Raw genomic sequence first — 14,673 nt, forward strand, 5'->3', positions numbered from 1 at the left:
AGGATGAATTTTTGTAGCCTAGAATCAAGGCCTCCTGGGCAGAGAGTAACTTCAAGGAATACATCATTAGCCTGTTGTCTGTCTCCTGCCAGCGCTGACCCTTCTTGGGTTTAGGATGAACATTTTCCGAGAATAGAGCATTTGGGCTAAATGAGAAAAACTCTTTAAAATTGCTGTATTGCTATGTTGGGTTTTCTTTATAATTATGGTTGGGTTATTCCATAAACCTTGCTGCTGGGGTAGTCTTACGATGGCAGTACAGTCGAATAATGTGTTATTCATTGGAGAGGATAGCAAGCGAACTACAGGACTAGAACTCCATGTGCTGAAGATGATGGTTAGGTTTTCCAGAAACTTCTGGTTGGGTTTTCCGTAGGAACTGGCCTAGAGGCGAAGCCGAGTTTGAGGTGTCCTAGAAATAGCATGAGAAAATGCCTCTCCAGCCTTATTTCCATCTTGAATAATGAGAACAACTACGTGTTGAAAGGGAACCGTTTGTGTTGGATTCAGCAGTGAGAAAAGGGAAAGAAATATGGAAAGAACAGAACAGAAGTAGGCAGAGCGTCTGGAAATTAAAATGAATTCATACATAGATATAGAAGTTAAAACAACTTTGAAAACCATAGACTTGAAAAACAATAGTGCCCCTAATCTTGAAAACTAGGACTCAACCACCAGCATTTGCCTGTAAAGTGATACTACAGAAAGCATCCATCCGAGGCCTCATTTAAATCAGAATTAAATGTTCCATATGCACATTCTGCTGTTGTCTTCCAAACTCCCCCACACCCATCCTTATTGGAAGCAGGAGAATGGGCTTTACAGAGATGAGAGCAAATAGACTCTGGATCAACTTAATCGACTTTCACCCACCAAATGCCACTGTGTCTAACATGTCACCATGCCCTCTCTGAAACATGGACTCTGTGTGTCTTGTACAGATAGAGTACATTTTACTAAACTCCCATACGGTGTTTAATATAAAAATGAACAAATGGCCTTACATTAGCACAACACTGTCACTTGCCTGTAACCTTCAGAGAATCACATCAAATGGTGTCACTACACTGTACTCTGCCTGTTTGTCCACACCTTCCCCCATTCCCAGCAACCACTGATCATTTAAGTAAGTGCCTTTCCAGTTTTGCCTTTTCCAGAGTGTCACATAACTGGAAATCTCTGATGCAGCCTTTTCCATAACTTCTTTAAGTTGGTAACACTTTGATTTCTTCTAGGTCTTTCTACTAGCTTCATAGTGTGTCCCTTTTTCATGCTGTATAATATTCCATTGCCTGAATATACCATTGTTGATTTTACCATTTGGCTACCATCATATTCTTGGTTGTTTCCAAATATGCTCTTGAGAATTAATGAAGCTGTTATAAAATTTTGGTGTTAAATTATCATTTATATAAATACCAAGAAACATAAGAGTTTTAAAAGATAGCACTGATATCCCAAAGTGATCATACACTGTATTCCCACAGAAGTGAATGAGATTCCAAACCTACACTACCCAGTGTTTGTCCTTACTGTTTGAAGTGTGGCCATATCAGCAAGTATGTAATGGCTTGTTATTGCTTCTTTGATACCCCAAGGGCATGACTTTCACTAACTTTCCAAAATCTGGTTTGCCCTGTGAATATGTTCTTTGGCAAGGCAGCTATTTTCAAGAGTTTATTCATTTTTAAATAAGGTTGCATTTCTTTTAGTGTCTTACATTTTGGCTTCCTTTTTTAATACTGTATAGAAAAAAACTACAAAATCCCATTCATTGTGCCACCTTTTAATCCAACCTAAATATTACTTGAAAAACACTTCAGGTAAAATAAATAGCTTATTTATTTCTTTAATACTATAAATTCATTAACCGAAGTTCTCACTATTAATTCATTGAATGTTAGGTACACATTTCCTTAAAACAGCCTTTTCATGAACATCTTGCAAATTTTTCTCAACATGTCTATAAACACATCTAAAGGTTCCTTATCGCCTAATTTAGTGATTGTATCAGAACCTTTAAGACAGTGATACAGGAGTTGAAGTTTCATATCACCAACTAATGATGTCACACAGAATTGAATTAATTTCCAAAACCAAAGAGAGTAGAGGAAGGCATTATAAGGTAAAGGAGAAAACTACATTTTCTATATCTGTGCTTCTTTTTTGCGTCATCATAAAAAGAAACCTCAGATTTCTATAGGTAGAAGTTGAGAAGTGGCTGCAATTGCATGTAGACTGAGAATTGTGATATATCAAGTATTGACAACAAGCACCTAATTCTTTGTGATGGGGGGGCATGCATAGTCTTCTGGTAACCTAACTCAGCTCACTAAACTCCTATAGGATCCCTTTAGTTGTTATGACAAAGTTTCCAGACACTGCCAAATACAGAAAAATGAAGCCTATATTTGATTGTACATAGGTAATAAAAGGTTTGGGGGGGTTGGTTTTTGTTGCTGTGTTGTTTTTTTAAGAAGAGATAACAAGGAAAAATATACTGCACATGTTGTCTTTTATTCTGTATAAGGCAAAAACATGAACTGCATAAGGAATAATCAGTTGCAGATAAATCTGTCATTTTGTTCAAAGGACTGGTCAAGTCAAACATGGATGAAAAATGTGGGTTCTGTGGTTTTTCATAATAACTGTCTCAGAAACACAGCTGAGGAGCATAAATCACATGACAGAGTCTATCACTGCTGGGCAGCACAGAACAAAATGAGTCTAACACCCAAGCAAAAATGATGCTTCTCAAACCTCATCTGCCTCATCCAGCTCCTTAAATGCATTCATTTTTAGGCCTTTGATTTTATCCCTTTAGCATTACTTTATTACTCCAATGGACACACATCAGAGGACATGGCATCAGAGTAGATGGAGAAAGGCACAAGTAAGTGAATGGAAATTCAGGTTTGAATCCAAAGTTTGACTAGATCCTTGGATGTCATCTTCTCTCGCATCTGTTTCTTTTCCTCCACTTGGAAGAAGATAATACTGCAAGGAAGGATGCATCATAGTTCTCCAGAGAACAAGAACCATGTGCTGAAGAGTCCAGAATCAGCTAGAAGAGGAAGGGGGAGGGTCACAGCATTGTTAGAATTTCTAGAGTCCAAAAGCCCAAGAAACACAACCCCAAATTGTCAAGGTCAATCATATCACTGGATTCAACTAAGGCAAATATGATCTCAACCATCTCACAGACACACCCAGAAACACCTTTAAACAAATGATATGATCGTCCCTTAGCCCAGTCAAACTGGTGGGTAATTTAACCACCACAATAGACATGATCTAGTGTTGACTTAAAGAATTAAGTGTACATTCACTTGGCAAAAATCTATCAAGAACTTACTGGGCACTTAACACTGTTCTTTTCATGAAATTTAAAGGACAGTATCAGAGAGTCACATGTAAATAAGGAAATAAGAAATGAGCAAGAGTTTCAAATGAAGATGATAGAACAAGATAACATCCCAAGAAAGGAAGAACCAGGTGTGATGTGTGTTCAGTCTATGGTATCAGGTAGACCTAACTCTTGGAGAACACTAGCTGGCTTCCTAAATTTTGATACATTTCTCTGCTTTCTATAATTCTGTATAAGTAACTGAATGAAAAAATAAAAGGACCACTTTTAAAGTATGGAAATTTTTTATTGTAGTTATAAGGGAGTAAGTAGGCAGAGGGAAGGGTTCAGGCTGAACATGTCTGGCAGACTAATCTGGACCATGAAAGGAAACAGACAGAGTGATGAAGGGGAAAAGGAAGTGTCTTGGGTTTGATACCCAACAGTAACCATAAGATGAAATGAACTCAGAAAATTTAGCATACAATAAAAGCCATTACAATCATTGTATTAAAAATTATGTAATTCATAGTGTAAAGTTTGAATATGATCAGTCTCGGTGCTTCGGTGGATTGCTTAAAGCCCCCGTCTCAAGAAACCAGTTGTAGATTGAGCCAAGAGTTACACCGCTGGTGCTGTATTTTGCAGGGTTATTTCTGGGAGTACACAGGACTCTACAATAACATATACCCTCAGTTGTTCTTAAGGGTTGACAGACACCTTGAAGACAGGACCCATGGCTAGTAGCTCATTTCTTCAGCATTTTTTAAATTATTGTAGAATGAGCCAAGAAGTCACTGAAAGTGTATTTTCTGCTGTTTTCTTTAAGGGGTCACTTTATTTTTTCTAATTTTCTCTCCTTTTCCCTATCCCTTGTTAGATCTTGTGGATAAAACATACTTAATTTGGAAGTAGCCTGAACAAGTCTCCATTTATAACCTAAAAATAAAAGACGTTAAAACAAAACCAGACATATTTACTAACAGCTTCCTCAAAGTTCAGCACTTTCAACAACCTCTTGTAATTTCATTGATCAAATTAATTCAATTTTAACACCTAATGGATTCTTTTTTTTTTCTTGTTTGCTGGGAGATATTTATTATAAACCTTTCAAACATTTTCAACAGGGAAAGACACAATTCCTAATTTCTTTAGGATCTGTTTTCTGTTTCTTTTTTTCTTCCTTTTTTTTATATTTTTTTATTGAAAAGAAAAAAAATTTCTGCCTCCTCCCAGCCTCCCATTTCCCTCCCTCTCCTCCCACCCCTCTCTCCCTCCCCCCACTTTTCTCCTCCTCCCTCTCCAGTCTGAAGAGCAGTCAGGGTTCCCTGCCCCGTGGAAAATCCAAGGTCCTCCCCCCTCCATCCAGGTCTAGGAAGGTGAACATCCAAACTGGTTAGGTTCCCACAAAGCCAGAACATGAAGTAGAATCAAAAACCCCGTGCCATTGTCCTTGGCTTCTCAGCAGTCCTCATCGTCTGCCATGTTCAGAGAGTCCAGTTTTATCCCTTGCTTTTTCAGACACAGACCAGCTGGCCTTGGTAAGCTCCCAATAGATCAGCCCCACTGTCTCAGTGGGTGGGTACACCCCTCGTGGTCCTGACTTCCTTGCTCATCTTCTCCCTCCTTCGCTCCTCATTGGGACCTTGGGAGCTCAGTCCGGTGCTCCAGTGTGGGTCTCTGTCTCTATTTCCATCCATCGCCAGATGAAGGTTCTATGGTGATATGCAAGATATTCATCAGTATGGCTATAGGATAGGGTTATTTCAGGTTCCCTATCCTCAGCTGCCCAAGGAACTAACTGGGGACATTGCCCAGGGCACCTGGGAGCCAATCTAGGTTCGAGACTCTTGCCAACCCTAAGGTGGCTCCCTTAACTAAGATATGTGCTTCCCTGCTCCCCTATCCAACCCTCCTATATCCTAATCATCCCGTTCCTCAGAAACAGAAAACAGTTTTTCCTCAAATAGAGAAAGTGAGAAAAAACTGTTTTCTGTTTCTGAGGAATCACAGAAACCTCCACCCAGAAACATGTCTCTAGAGCACTGTGCACCTTTGACAGGGGAAGAAAGTCTCAGTCTCTGGAAAGGAACACTGTAACCACATACCCATTTAACCTGTAAAATGCTGGGCTCACCTGCGTACTCTATCTTAGGACTTCCTGTGCCTCTGGTTGCCTTTTTTTCTGAGGTTCCCTTATATGCCAATGAGCACTCCTGCCAAACTACTCAGCGTACTCAGCGGGGTATCGCAATGGTAGAACTAGACTGCCCGGGACTTCCCAGCCAGTGCTTTCAAAAAGATGCAGCTTAAAATCAGTCTTGTTGACCTTCAACTGGTCTCCCAGCTGAACAACTAGCCCTTCTTCTTTGGCTCAAGGGCCTCAGGAGCCCAAACTCTCCTGTTTGGCAAAAGTTGTCAGAAGTTGTTATCCAGAGCTGGTATTCTTTGCCCATTTGGTGTATTTTGCTGGTAACTAATATAAAGAAAAAGTGAAACTTATTTTAAGGAAGATTCAGAGGTGAAAAAGTAGCTTAAAACTAAAAAGTGCAGTCTCTAGAAGGAAGAACTCAAGTTCTTTGAAGTAACCTGCTCAGAGCCACTTTTCATTCTGCTTTTGGGTGCCCCTGCTTTATTGTTTGACTACAGTATGGTTTGGGTGCTGTGATGATTCTAGTATTCCAAAACCTAATGGATTCTAGGAAAATCCTAGTTTCAACATATATTTTTTAAAATGTTGAGCCTTGATAGCTTGCCACATGCCCAATACTTTTCCGGGTACCTTAAACTGGATGCTGCTAGTGCGACCTTCATTTTATAGATGTGAGCATGAACCTAAAAAGATAAATAACTTGAGTTTATACAACTGTATAGTCATGGAAAGAGGACCTGAAACTTGAGCAATCTGATTCCCGCAGCTACCAGGTTAGCCCTTGCAGTACAATGCCTCAACAAAGTAAACAATCTCCTTCAAGTCTCAGTGTTTTTCAAGTCACATGACTTCTCCCAACTGGTAATAATGTTGAGACATGAGTCTGTGAAAACTCCCAAAACAACTCATACCAATTTTACTTTTTATTACTCTCATAAACCATATAGTAAGTCTCTAAGTGTAAGTATTTCTGGCCCCTCACAATGATCTCATATGTGGCTGCAGTTTTCCTTTGGGTTTGGTTTGGTTTGGTTTGGTTTGGTTTGGTTTGGTTTGGTTTGGTTTGTTTGGGCATAGACTTAGTGTAAACAAATAGTGTGATACCATAAGTGAACTGTCTTAGAAGAATTTGACAGTGATCTTTATTAAGAGCACCACATCAGTGTGTCAGTATTTTTGTTACCTGCTAGTGCATAAGATCGCTGACCTGGGAAGGAAGGAAAAAAGTGAAGTCAGCAGGAATATGACAGAAGAGAAAGTGAAATTTACCAGTGATTACAAAACCAGACACTTACTTCAACACACATAAGAAGGAGACAGAGCTACTCCTGGGAAGGTAGTATTAGAAAAGGGATATAAAAACAGAGTACCCAGAAATGAGAGAAACTGAGAAATGACTACAAGGGAAATAGGGGTTGTTTTTCATTCCAGATTCACCATGTTTGATCATGTGTGTCTTCAAAGCCCTCGAAATGAACATAAAGAATAAGCAATAGTCGGTTTCCTCATGGCTGCCCTCCACCCAGTCATTATGTTTTATGAACACTTGGGCTGTGTGGAAAGGATGGAATGGGGGCAGTACATCGTTTCAACAAATCCCTTTCTGGGTTTCTGGGAAAAACAGATAGATTGGCATACTTTGTTCAAAATGATAAATTTTTTGCATAAGTGCTTTAGGAAAAGGGATATAAATTGGTCGATTTGAAGAATATTCTGCATAAAGCAGCAAATTTTTATGTTATATAAATATCACTGAAAGGAAAGATGTGTGCTGAAGTGGACTGACTCTGATATCTTTGGAATAAAAGCACGTTTACCTTTGAAAAATGTCCTATGAAGTTACCTATAAAGAATCCAACTGTTATTTGAGATGTTAGCCTTCTCGTGGTTTGAAGAAATATCCAGGTTGAAGGAAACTCAATGAAAGTTCCAGCTCAGTTAGAAGAACAAAAAAAAATAATGAAGCTGGGAGTAAGGAAACACTGTATAATCCAAGGAGGATCATGTTCTTCTCTGGGGATGGAAACCCTTGGCTCCAAAGATCTCTTGCGCATGTTATATGTGTCTGTCCCGTGCAGCTTCATACTCTCATGGGTTGTGATATCAACCAGAGTCAGTCTATAGATGTCAGGTTTCCTAAAGGAAATTCCAAACCCCAAAGGTACCAATCCGCACTCCTCTGTTGAATTAAGAGCGGCGGAGCTGTGTCCCCCGCACCCGGCCGCCCACATGGCTAGCTTAGCTTATGCCCCGAAATAATTACACGGAAACTGTATTCTTTTAATCACTGCCTGACCCATTAGTTCCAGCCTCTTATTGGCTAGCTCTTACATATTGATCTAACCCATTTCTATTATTTTGTGTAGTCCACGAGCTGGCTTACCAGGAATGATCTTAACCTGCATCTGTCTGGAGTGGGAGAATCATGGCGACTCACTGACTCAGCTTCTTTCTCCCAGCATCCTGTTCTGTTTTCTCCGCCTACCTAAGGGTTGGCCTATGAAATGGGCCTAGGCAGTTTCTTTATTAATAAAAAATCATTCCCACATCACTCCTCTCTAGATTTTTCACTGTTAAATTCTGTCTATGCTTATTGTGTTTTTATAAAGAATGAAAAGCTACAAGGAAGCTGTCAAGCATGCTCAATAATTCCTCTACCTAGATCAGAACTAAAATTAACTTTTGCCTCCCACCCTCATTCAGTGTATTTGTCTTCACTTTGGTGAGATCAAACAAAATGAAAACTCAGAGTAGATTTTTCTACATCATTTAAATGTCTTGGTATAGATCTAATGATTTATCATGATCTTCCAAATGATATCTCATGATCTTCTAACGGGGATTCTTTGTTTATTTCTGATATTTTACTATAACAATGCAGTGTTATATGCTATGTATTATTCTGTACACAAGAATGAGAGGCAGGGAAGGGAGCAGAGACAAAATTTATAGCTCAATAAAAACAATAAAAAAGAATGTAGAATAGAAAATATATGTGTATGCTCATTCTATAATCCCATGTATCTTATTCATATATTAGTATGTATTAAATAACATAAAATTATCAAATATTTTTCAAAAGGACATAACTATATCTGGAATTTTCTTTCTGGTGTTCTTTACACATAAGAGAACATGCATAGTGTTCTTCAGTCCATATTTTTCTGATATTGGAATAGGGAAATTGAATCTTGATACCAGTCTTAATTTCATTGGCAAAAGCATATAGGAGGTTTTAGATTTAAAAAATTTATTTTGCAAATCCAAAATGTTTCAAAGCTAGGGTGATAATCATTGTTACTGGTAACTTTTTCCTGGAATAAAGCTAGACTTGAATTTGTACCTCATTCTTCTTTTAAGTCTGAAAAGGCATCTCCCTAAGTCTACCCATCTTTAAGCACAGGCTCAGCTGTGAACTCTGAATTTTGGATTCCACTCTGTGACCTCGGCATCTTTCATTTTCTCCCTCATTATGTTATCATTTGGTTCACAGTCATAGTTCCGAGGAGTTATTTTATGTTTTTGTAACTCAAAAATTTAACCCTCTCCATTCTGGTCTATATTGCTTCCAATGCAAGTGTTGAATTAATATATAGTAATTCTAGTCTTTTTCAGTTTTCTGAAACTCTTCCTTATACTACAAATTTTATGATACTGCATGCAGTTTCCAGACCCACACATATGACCCATTCAGAGTTTTATTGCTGTTTCATTGTACAAATAGGAGAAGAAAATTTGGCACTAAAGCTTTTGAAGCTGATAACAATGGTACCTCCCTGACATGTCTGTTGTAAGGAAGAAATGAAATGATATTCAGAGAAAAACATAGCCTCAAACTTACCACACAACAGCCAGTGAGCAGAGCTATCCCTGTTAGTGTTGACATTCTTGCTGCCAAGCACATTTTTACACTTCCGAGTGGAAGGTTTCTCCTTCTAGGTCTAGATGAAGAATATACAACACAGTGGTTCTCTAATAGTTTTATTGTGCTTCTTTTTTCAAGTTTATTTAGGTTACAGACTCCTGAGAGACTGAATTCTGGCCTCTGCCTAAAGCATTTCCACCTTGCTACCTCAGTTTGCTGAACTTGGGGTAAAACGGGAATTCACCTAATTCATCCCACACCACAGAATTCATTCTTGATAAAGACGGTCTGTGACCATCACCACAATCATTAAGTGAACACACTTTCAGATAAATTAAAACAACCCCTCCTACCTAAATATATTCCATAGAGTTGTAAATCATGGACTTCACCACATACAAAAGTTTGTCCTGCCAGTCTTATCAGAGTACACAACAACGTGTTCCACAAGTTAGCAATTTTATTCAACTAGCATTTATTCAGTACTCACCAGTTGCTAAGTGATGTCATGCGTGTTTGAAGAGACACCTCTTTCTTGGTCTTGTTTGGTGGCAGCAAATCACTTAGCTGGTCATCAAAAAACCAAACCGAGTCACTGAAGCCTTTATATGATGATTCTTTGAACACAATACAGCATATGTATTTCTTGTGAGAGGAAAGGCTATCCTCGTGTAGCTGATTTATTGATAACACACAGTAGCAAAGAACAACCAGAGACTAAGAGAAAAGAAGCAGGGACCATCAAAACGTCACTTCCACCAAGCCTGACAATCTGAGTTGGATCCCCAGGAACACATGGTGGAAGGACAGAGCCAATTCCTGCAAGTTGTCCTCTGACCACATGCAAACAATGGCATATCTGTGCCTACACACAGGATAAAAATAAATCAAAATGTGCTTTCAAAAAAAAATAAAGAAAAGAAAAACAACATGCTCTTCTGGAACTCAGCAAGCATAGCCTTCCTTACTCTTGAGTGACAGGAAGAGGCAAAAGTGGTGAAGCAAAACAGAGCAGATTATAGTGTGCTGTGTGGGATTTAAGGACTTACAAAGTGGTGAGGGCTGTAACAACGATAAAAAACAGGATAAACCACAAGATAATATTTATTTTCAAAGCCTCAAAAGCCTAAAAGCTTTTTTTTTTCTAAATGTAACTGATGTCCAAAAATAAGTTAACTTTGCCTTGATTCTGATTTAAACATCACAAAGAACATGAAAGAAAATCCCATGGACACCTTATAAAAGCATCAAAACATTTTATGCAGCATCTTTTTTTCACTGAGTCCATAGGCAAATCGGTAAGTGAAGAAGAATGAGAGACTGTCGGAGGGTAAAATGCATGAAAACCTATCACAGTAAGATTGAAAAGCCTTACAGGAGAGCTGCACCATGTGAGAACTTTTAAATGCTCACAAGGGAATTAAGATCAGACTGGATATGAGAGCCAATGTATAAAAGCTTTTAGTCTGATTCCTTCAACGTTCAGATAAAGATCCTGAAGGAGCACTTGTTATGAAATATTTCCCTAAGCTCCTTGCCCTTGTCAAAGCTGCTGTGGAATATTAGGTTAAGATGTGTTACATTTGTTTATGCTGTGGAGTATTTGCTTAATGATGCAAAGATGTGTTGCTTTCTTTTATGTTGCATTTGTTTAACTCTGTAAAGCTGTGTTTCTTTGCCTGTCTAAAACACCTGACCAGTCTAATAAAGAGATGAATAGCTGGTTTAATAGCTAGGCAGGAGAGAGGAATGGAAGAGGCTGACAGGCAGAGAGAATAAATAGAAGAAAAAGAGAGAAAGAAAGGAGTGAGAAAAAAGGAGAGGAGGCTGCCAGGGGCCAGCCAACCAACCACACAGCCAGTCATGGAGTAAGAAGGAAAGAAAGGTATATAGAATAGAGAAACGTAAAAGCCCAGAGGCAAAGGGTAAATGGGATAATTTAAGTTAAGAAAAGCTGGCTAGAAACAAGCCAAGCAAAGTAAAAATAAACCTCCATTTACTTATTTGGGAACTGGATGGCAGACCCCCCAAAGAGTAATAATAACAAACTATACACAACTTCAAGACAACCAAGTGTAGGCTCTACCTCAATCCACTGAACAAAAAAAAAAAAAAAAAAAAAACCTAATATTTGAAGGCACACTGGACTCAATACATATAAATGGTTGAGATCAAAATCTTAAACAAAATCATTATAACCAGTCCAGAGTTCAAGTGAGACAATAAAAAAGGATTTATAGAAGAAACAGTACATAATTGGTTCAGAAGAGTTTCAAGATCTTTGGTAAATAAAAAGATGGAGCCAGTAATTTGCAACTTACATGTGAGCCATCTCTAGTTTAAGATTTCCCCCTTGTCACTGAGATTGTAAAATGTTAATTACTTGTCCAGAATTTCTAAGCATATCCTCCCTTCCATCGAGTGTTAGATAATTTCATAAAGTAGGTTTCATATTGTACAATAAGGGGCTGGAGAGAGAAAGATAACTCAGTGCGCTTTTTATAAAGGGCCTGGGTTCAAGTCCCTGCACCCATGTTAGGCTACACATATGTACCTGTTGCTCCAGTTATAGGGGCCAATGGCCTCTTCTGGCCTCCATAGGAACCTGCACACATGTGGCATGTGTGTATACACTCAAACAAATAAACATATACTTGGTGGTGGTCTATGAGAATGCCACCATGGGAGGCATTTATGTATTTGAATATTTGGTTCCAAAGTTGATGGAACTGTTTGGGAAGGATTAGGAAAAGTGGCTTTGTTGAAGGTGGTATGTCCTTCCCAGTGAGCTTGTTCTCTCTGCTTCTTAATTGTGGATCAGATGTAAATCCTTAGCTAGTTCTCCAGCACCATGCCTGCCTACCTGCCTTCCTTCTGCCATGAACCCTACCATGACGCTCATAGATTCACCCTCTGAAACGGCAAGCCTCAAATAAAATCTTTATAATTTGCCTGGATTTGGTGTTTTCTCACTGCAATTTAAAAGTAACAAAGATAGAAGCTGGTACTTGTAAGTTATTGCTGTGAAAGGCCTGGCCATACTGTATTTTTTGAGGAATGTACAAGACTTTGGGACATTGGACTAGGAAATGCTTTAAGTGGGACTAAACAAACCATCCTAGAAAAGCTTGGAAGACATAGCACTGAGAGACATGTGGACTTTAGAGACCCAGCCCAACAAGTTTGAGAGGGTAAAAATATTACCAACTAAGTTAGAGACAAATCTTGTGATATTTTAATGAATAATGTGGCTGCTATTTGGCTTGTCTCAAAAATCTACTGGAAGTGAAACTGAGTAAATTTGGATTAATTTCATTGGCAGAGTAGGTTTCAAGAATACTAATGCTGAGTCTGTGCTGTGGTTATTAGTAATAACCCTTATGCAGGGCAACAACGGGAAAAGAACAGGCAGAACAAGGGGAAACACAAAATGAGGAGAAAATTTAGTGTTGAAGCCCAGGGAAAAAGTGATGAATAGTCTGATATAGAATTGGATAAAGGGGTTGCTGCCCTCAGGGTAAGACCCCAGACACCTAAGCTTCCAACTTGTAAAACAAAAAGTCTTAAGAAATTATCTAAATACAGCATCAACAAACCAAAGCTTATACAAATGAATTCAAATAGAGGGCTAGGTTTTATGCCAACCTGCCAGCCACATTGTTCTGGTTTTAGAGTCATGCAAGGTACAAAGAGTAAAAAGGGCTGTGAACTCTTTCTCTGAGGCTAAGGAAAACCACTTAGGTCAGGTATGTGGCAGAGGAGTTTCTGCACATAGGTCCAGAGAGACCATATGTAAAGTTGTAAAGGTGAATTCTGAGTTGCACTGGAGGATGTTGGAGGTGCCAGAGCCATGGAATGTCTGCCAAAGAGAACTGTAGACAGGGAGTAGAAACCACTCAAGAGAAAGAAGTATATTGCAGTCAACAAAGCGGGGGGGGGGGGGGCACATATAAACACTTTGACCTGAGACTTGAAATTACAGAATTTGGAGTTTCTCCTGCTGGTTTTTGGACTTGCTTTGGATTTCATTTCTATGCCCCTATTCCTCCCTTTGGGAATGGTAATTGTGCTGGTTAGTTTTATATCAACTTGGCACAAGCTATAGTCTCAGAGAGGAGGGTATCAACTGAGGGAATATCCCCAGAAGATCGAACTGTAGACAAGTCTGTAGGACATTTTTAAATTCGTGATTGGTGGGTGAGGGCTGAGGCCATTGTGGCTCACCCCTGAGCCACTGGCTATGGGTTGTATAAGAAAGCAGGCTGAACAAGCCATGAGGAACAAGTCAGTAAACAACACTCTTCTATGGCCTCTGCATCAGCTCCTGCCACCAGGTTCCTGCCCTGGTTGATTTCCTGTCTTTATTTCCTTCAGTAATGAATAGTGTTGTGGAAGTGTAAGCCAAATAAATCCTTTCTTCTCTAAGTTTTTTTTTTTTTTTGGTCATGCTGTTTTATCAGAGCAATAGTAACCCAAATGAAAACAATATATTATGTGCCATTGTACATTGAAAGTATGTAATTTGCTTTTTTGGTTTGATACAATTAAGAGATTGCCTTGATTCTCAGAAGAGACTTTCTACTTTAAGTTTTTAAACCATGTTGAGACTGTGAAAGACTATGGTGACTATTGAAGTTGGACTAAAAGCATTTTGCCTTATGGTATAACCACAAGCCTGTGGGGACCAGGGAGCAGAATGTGGTGGGTTTTAGTGAGAAGGCCTGTCATAGGCTAGTATAGTGAATGCTTGTTTCCCAGTTGGTAGAACTGCTTGGAAGTAATTAGGAGATCTGGCCTTTTTGGAGGAGGTGTGTCACTGCGGGTAGACTTTGAGGTTTCAAAAGCCTGAGCCAAAAAAAAAAATAAATAAAAATAAAAATAAATAAATAAATAAATAAAAATAAATTAAAAAAAAAAAGCCTGAGCCATTCCTGGTTAGTTAACTCTTTTGGCCTTGTGCTTATAGATGAGGATATAAGCTCTCGGCTACTGTTCCAGCACCGTGCCTGCCTGCCTGTCATGGTATTCATGGACTCATCTTCTGAAACTGTTGCCTTGGCTATGGTGTCTTTTTCACAACAATAAGAAAATAACTAAGACATACATAAAATAATTTAAAGAAATAAGTCTAAATAAATAAGCCAGTTGTAGAAAAAGCACCTCGTGACCCTATATTCTTCATTTGTCCCTCAAACATATTTTTCCCCAAATTACTGACCATCATCCACCAGATTGTCTACACTACTTGTTGCGTTTGTATCTTTCTTTTCAACTCATATCACAGTATGTGAGTGTACCAATCAAATATTT

This window comes from Microtus ochrogaster, chromosome 5, assembly GCF_000317375.1.
Source record: "Microtus ochrogaster isolate Prairie Vole_2 chromosome 5, MicOch1.0, whole genome shotgun sequence".
In the NCBI taxonomy this organism is placed as follows: Eukaryota; Metazoa; Chordata; class Mammalia; order Rodentia; family Cricetidae; genus Microtus; species Microtus ochrogaster.